The sequence below is a fragment of the Somniosus microcephalus genome, chromosome 4 (genome assembly GCF_052327205.1).
Source record: "Somniosus microcephalus isolate GS21.2 chromosome 4, FLI_Smic_1.0, whole genome shotgun sequence".
Lineage (NCBI taxonomy): Eukaryota > Metazoa > Chordata > Chondrichthyes > Squaliformes > Somniosidae > Somniosus > Somniosus microcephalus.
This window is the reverse complement of record NC_140990.1, coordinates 271,961,249-271,968,050: the sequence shown is the minus strand read 5'-3', so window position 1 is coordinate 271,968,050 and position 6,802 is coordinate 271,961,249.

Genomic DNA, 6,802 nt, shown 5'->3' with positions numbered 1-6,802 from the left:
AAAAATTTTATTTTTTTCAAAAATTTGATTAATTGTTTAAAACATTTTTAAAACTTATTTATAGTTAATATAATCAGTGGGATGTTTTTTAAAATTTTATTTAAAGTTTAAGTAATGTTTTGGCAGCCCATACTTTTCATGAGTTTGACAGTTCTTACTGTCAAACTCATGAATGAGTTTCCCCTCCCCTGATTGGCTGCACAGTGCTCACCTGATCCCAGCCGGCACACCGCACTAACTACGCCGCTGGATCAGGTAAGCATATCGCGCCGACATCTGAACCGGGCCAGTGACAGGAAATGCAAGCAGGTCCGGGCTTCAGATGTCAGCGCGCAGGGTGAGTGCACATCGGGGGCTTGCGCGCACGGCAAGCTCCCGATCCTAATTTCAGGGCCAATAACAGCACCTGAGGCAGTTGTTTGTGATTATTGTGCTAACAGATTCTATGGCATACTGACACATGTTAAGTCTTTTTTTTGATGAAGTACTGCAAGTTTTTACTGGCTTTGGAAAGCATAAGTTTTATTGTCCTCACCTGAGGAAGAAATTTGTTCACCATAAATATTTATGCTGGTTTCAAGTTTTGCATGAATGATGCCTTTGGTACAATCCCACTCAGCTATGACATCAACTTGTTCTGATGTTTAACAAGCCGAAATTCAACAGGCTTCAACAGCCATAATGTTTTATCCAGCTGCAGATAACACATGGAGGCTGACTGTAACCGAAATCAGTTCAACCAGAAGCCCTTTACCTACACTGCTGGACACAGACAACATATTAAGGACACAACTTTAACGCTGCAATAGGAAAATCAAGATGTATGTAAAACCAGACTTATAACTCAATACCTGAGAATCACAGCACCCATGCAGCAGGTTTGTAGTGATATAAAATGGAACAATATTAGACTGTTACCTGAGGACAACACTTCATGCCTACTGTTCCATATTTTTTGGTTCTGCATCTGTATGGGTGTATATTCTCTCCATCGCTGCATAGATGCCTACTCAGCATATGTGTAGGTCACTTAGGTTCTGCAATAAAACAAACATGGTACAATGCCACAAGCATGAACCAACTCGGTTCCAAATCCAAATTGACATATGGATAGCACTGTGAGCTCTGTTCTGTATTTCCAAGATTCTGTTGCTATGGAAATAAGGTGATCTGAATTGACCTGCTATGCAATCTTTGCATATTGATGGGGGTGAAATTGATATTCAGCAAAAGCACAAGATGGGCAATAACGAATTTGCAGAATGTTTTACACCCCATCTGATTTTCTTTTCCTTTAAAGTCAATAGAAAAGAAAATCCGGTGGGACGTAAAATGGCTGCCGATTCACCATTGCCTGTTTTGTGCTGTTGTTGATGACCAATTTCACCTCCACAATTCTTAAATTGCACTATGTGATATAAATGTTGTGTTTGCTCTGGATATTCTCTCAGGTTCTGAGTCAGTGCTTTCTCCCATAAGCAGATCCCGCATCCATTAGGATCAGGTGTTTACTTTTGCTACCCAATATCTAGTCGTATGATAGCCTGGCTGGGGGCCATAACAATAAAATCCCTACATTATATGAACTAGATACTGCAATAATGCACATTTGACCATGTCCATTTGTCCAGTCTTCTAAGAGGCAAAACATTGGTGACACAAGACCAATGGAAAAAAAACATTAAACTGGTTCATTTTGCAGATTATTTGTGGTTGAACAGAGTAGTAAATCATCAATTTTAACTTATTCTGGAACACTTGCTGTAATATATAAATCAACAAAGCATGCCACACCATCCTTGTTAGCGGGCTAACTTGATTGTTTTCTGGTCCCTTTTTCTCTGAATCTGACTGGCTCTTATCTTAAACAGGGAGGGGGATCTGTTCTCCCTGTCTTCCTTATGAGCCTTCCGCAAGTAATCCCAGATCATGTGTTTACTTGTACTTTTGTTTACTAACTTAAAGATAGCTACATATGTAAAAGATGGCTGCCGCTAGGCTGGCAGTTCCATAAGGAGCTCTGGAGCTCTTCACCTCTATCCATGGGAATCTCCTGCCGTCCTTTGCCCTTTCTCTCCCAAATCTCCTTGCTTCCACTATTCAAGTTCCCCTGGCTCCATCAGTTGGTGCATTTTAGCCCTAACTACAAATTAACTACAAGTTATCTACTTTAAACCTCCAATACCCATCCCCCACGCCCGCTCTCTGCTTCTCACATTTGGTTTCCGAATTCCTGGACTTCTCAGGACATCAAGACTACGTTTCTGCACTGGATTACACCACTACGTTTCTGCACTGGATTACACTGGATTACACTACTATGTTTCTGCACTGGACTACACTGGATTACACCACTACATTTCTGCACTGGATTACCCTGGATTACACCACTATGTTTTTGCACTGGATTATACTGGATTACACCACTACATTTCTGCACTGGACTACACTGCATTTCACCATAAGACTCATTTGCTGTGTAAAAAATTTGCTGCAAAAAAATAATCTTCCCCACTGTGGTTGTTTCTCATACTCCCCACGTGGGAGACTTCTACTGCCTCCCAAAGATACACAAAGCCAACACACCCGGACATCCTATCGTATCAGGCAACGGAACCCTGTGTGAGAACCTCTCTGGATACGTCGAGGGCATCCTGAAACCCATCGTACAGGGAACCCCCAGCTTCTGTCGCGAAACTACAGGCTTCTTACAGAAACTCAGCACCCACGGACCAGTTGAACCAGGAACACTCCTCGCCACGATGGACGTCTCGGCACTCTACACCAGTATCCCCCACGATGACGGCATCGCTGCGACAGCCTCAGTACTCAACACCAACAACAGCCAATCTCCAGACGCCATCCTACAACTCATCCGCTTCATCCTTGACCACAATGTCTTCACCTTCGACAACCAGTTCTTTACCCAAACACACGGAACAGCCATGGGGACCAAATTCGCACCCCAATATGCCAACATCTTCATGCACAAGTTCGAGCAAGACTTCTTTGCTGCACAGGACCTCCAACCAACGCTATACACCAGATACATTGACGACATTTTCTTCCTATGGACCCACGGCGAAGAATCACTGAAAAGACTACACGATAACATCAACAAGTTCCATCCCACCATCAAACTCACCATGGACTACTCCTCAGAATCGGTTTCATTCTTGGACACACGAATCTCCATCAAAGATGGACACCTCAGCACTTCACTCTACCGCAAGCCCACGGACAACCTCAGGATGCTCCATTTCTCCAGCTTCCACCCTAACCACGTTAAAGAAGCCATCCCCTATGGACAAGCCCTGCAAATACACAGGATCTGCTCAGACGAGGAGGAACGTGATGGATACCTACAGACGCTGAAAGACGCCCTCGTAAGAACGGGATATGACGCTCGACTCGTCGATCGACAGTTCCGACGGGCCACAGCAAAAAATCGTATAGACCTCCTCAGAAGACAAACACGGGACACAACCAACAGAGTACCCTTCGTCGTCCAGTACTTCCCCGGAACGGAGAAACTACGCCATGTTCTTCGCAGCCTTCAACGTGCCATCGATGACGATGAACACCTCGCTAAGGCCATCCCCACGCCTCCACTACTCGCCTTCAAACAGCCACCTAACCTCAAACAGACCATCGTTTGCAGCAAATTACCCAGCTTTCAGGAGAACAGCGACCACGACACCACACAACCCTGCCACGGCAACCTCTGCAAGACATGCCAGATCATCAACACAGATACCATCATCACACGTGAGGACACCACCCACTAGGTACATGATACATACTCATGTGACTCGGCCAACGTTGTCTACCACATATGTTGCAGGAAAGGATGCCCCGGAGCATGGTACATCGGTGAGACCATGCAGACACTGCGATAACAGATGAACGGACACCGCGTAACAATCGCCAGGCAGGAGTGTTCCCTCCCAGTCGGGGAACACTTCAGCAGTCAAGGACATTCAGCCTCCGATCTTCGGGTAAGCATTCTCCAAGGCAGCCTTTGAGACACACGACAACGCAAAATCGTAGAGCAGAAACTGATAGCCAAGTTCTGCACTCATGAGGACGGCCTCAACTGGGATCTTGGGTTCATGTCATGCTACATGTAACCCCACCTGACGTAGGGTCATCCAGACTCGAGTCGTCGTTGGCTTGTTCTCTCTACACAGATGCGGCCGGACCTGCTGTGATTTCCAGCAAAGAAAATGTTTTTTGTCTGTTTCTTGTTTTTCATACAGACCCCAGCATCTGCAACATTTTACCCCTTGTGACCCCACCTCATTGTTCTTTGATGTAATGTTTTCCTGACTGACCTGTTTGGACACCGTTCACACCTTTGATTGCTGTGATTATCTCTCTGCCGAGGTGTGATAAATGGCAGTTAGAAAGATTACCTGTAATCATCTGGCATTATTCTCTGACTATATAAGCTGTGTCTATATGCATCTCTCCACTTCACCTGACGAAGGAGCAGCGCTCCGAAAGCTTGTGATTTCAAATAAAACTGTTGGACTATAACCTGGTGTTGTGTGACTTCTTACGTTTCTCTGCTGAGCTGGGTGACTCGATCGACTGGTTTTTCAGCTTTGGTGGTTTCTGCTAGTTGCTATTGTTTCTCTGCTGAGCTGAGTGACTCGCTCTACTGGTTTTTCTGCTTTGTTGGTCGCTGGCTTGTGGCTTTACATTTTCTCCGTTGCTCCTGATCTACGGTGACCTTCAACTTCACGTCAACTTCGCGTCAACTTCCTGCACCACAACCAATTCTCATTACCATGGCAATAACCTCCATCCTTCAATTCTCTACCCTTCAAATAGCTTCTGGACTTCACTTGTCTGCTACACCTTTCTCTGAACTTGGACAACAGTTTGTCGATGCTCCACGCCGACTCCATCCTACCTATATCAACTTTGTCCCTCCAAAGGACCTCCAACTTTAACTCTGGACTCCCTATTATTGTCACCAACCTATTCCCTGCTACTACCAGGGAATATGCATCCCTATAATTGCTACATAACTAGGACTATGTAACTTGAGTTTTTCTTGGTGTCCTTTTGCATGCGCATTTTGGCTGCCGCTCCAGACCCAAGTCGTTCCCTTCTATTTCCACTTTTTTCACCCCTCTTTTTCTTTTCTTTCTATCCCTCCCTTAGCGCTCCCTCCTGTCGTCATGCCTCCCTTCATCTCTCCTCTCTCAGATACTCTGCCCTCCCAAATCCCTACCCCAACCCTTCATTACTCTTCAACCTTCCTACTCTCCTGCTGCCTTCCCAGGCTTGACTCCCTCTTAGATATAAGCCTACAGCTTCCCTCTGTGTCTCCCATGGCATCCTCCGAAGGGCCCACTGTGGCACTCACCGCTGTCTCCTCGTGAGTAGTAACCCCAGTGTCCCATCCTACTCTCTCACTGACCTTCCCGTCCAGCGCACCTGTGGGGGGCTAATCATGCCAATCTCCTCCCCGTCCAACTCACCCCTCCAAGCACTGACCCCGTGGATGCTGGCAGTGGGTCAGCCATCACCTACCTTCTCCGCATCTCCCTCCAGAATGTCCGTTTACTTGCGAACAAGGCCCTTGTCATCCATGAGCTTACCGTGGATGATTGCATCGACATCATGGCCCTGGCAGAAACTTGGCTGAGGGGTGATGACACATTACCCTTAAATGAAGCCTCCCCGTCTGGCTGTACCCTCCACCACTTGCCCCACCTAGACTGCCGTGGTGGCGGTGTGGCTCTCATCACCAAATCACACCTGAGTCTGTCCCACTACTCCTCTGGCACTTTCTCCTCCTTTGAGCAGCTCACCTTGTACCACCCCTCTCACCTCATTTAAAATTCTCATTCTCGCCCGCTCACCCAAGTACGATAAAAATTTTATCACCGAGATATCCTCACTGCTTTCCTTCTCAGCCTCTGCACCAAGTGATTTCTCATCCTCGGTGATTTCAACCTCCATCTCAATTCATCATGCTCTTTCTCCTCTGAGTTCACTACCCTCCTATCCTCCCTTAATCTCTCCCTCCATGTAAACTCCCCAACCCATACTCATGGCCACCCCCTCAACCATGCCATCTCTCGTGGCCTCGCTACTCTCATTGTGTCAATTGAAGATAAGGCTACTTCTGACCACTTCCTTGTATCGCTCTCCACCCACATCCCCCTTCCCCCACCCAACCCTACTTCCTTCTGTGCCCGCCCCTGGAAAAAATTCTCTCCCAATTCTCTTACAACTGCACCTACAATATCCCAACTGTCCAGCCTTTGGCCCTCCATTCACCACGACATTTCTGCAGTTACCGATCTGCTCAAGCACACCCTCACTGCCACCTTTGATGCCCTAGTCCCTACTAAAACCATTACTCTATCTCACCCTGGCCATTCCCCCTGGTATGGCCCACATCTTTGCTCCCTCAAGTCCAAGGGACGCAGACTTGAATGGATATGCCGGACAACTGGTTTAGCCATTCACCGCCAGATCTGGCTGGACCACATAAAGTCCTACTCTTATCTGCCAAAACTGCTCACTATTCCAGGATCATTCTGGAATGCAAAGATAACCCCTGGCTATTATTTTATACTGCTAACCATCTTCTTAAACTCCTCTCCCTTGTCTCTTCCACACTCACCTCCAGCAACAATGCAAGGAGTTCAAGGACTTCTTTTTCTCTAAGATTGAGACCATCCGATCACCTGCCTCTGCCTTCCTTCCCCTAGCCCACTGGGCCAAACTTCCTCTAAGGTTCCCCCCTGCCATAGTCCTGAGCTTGCATCTTTCTCCAGTT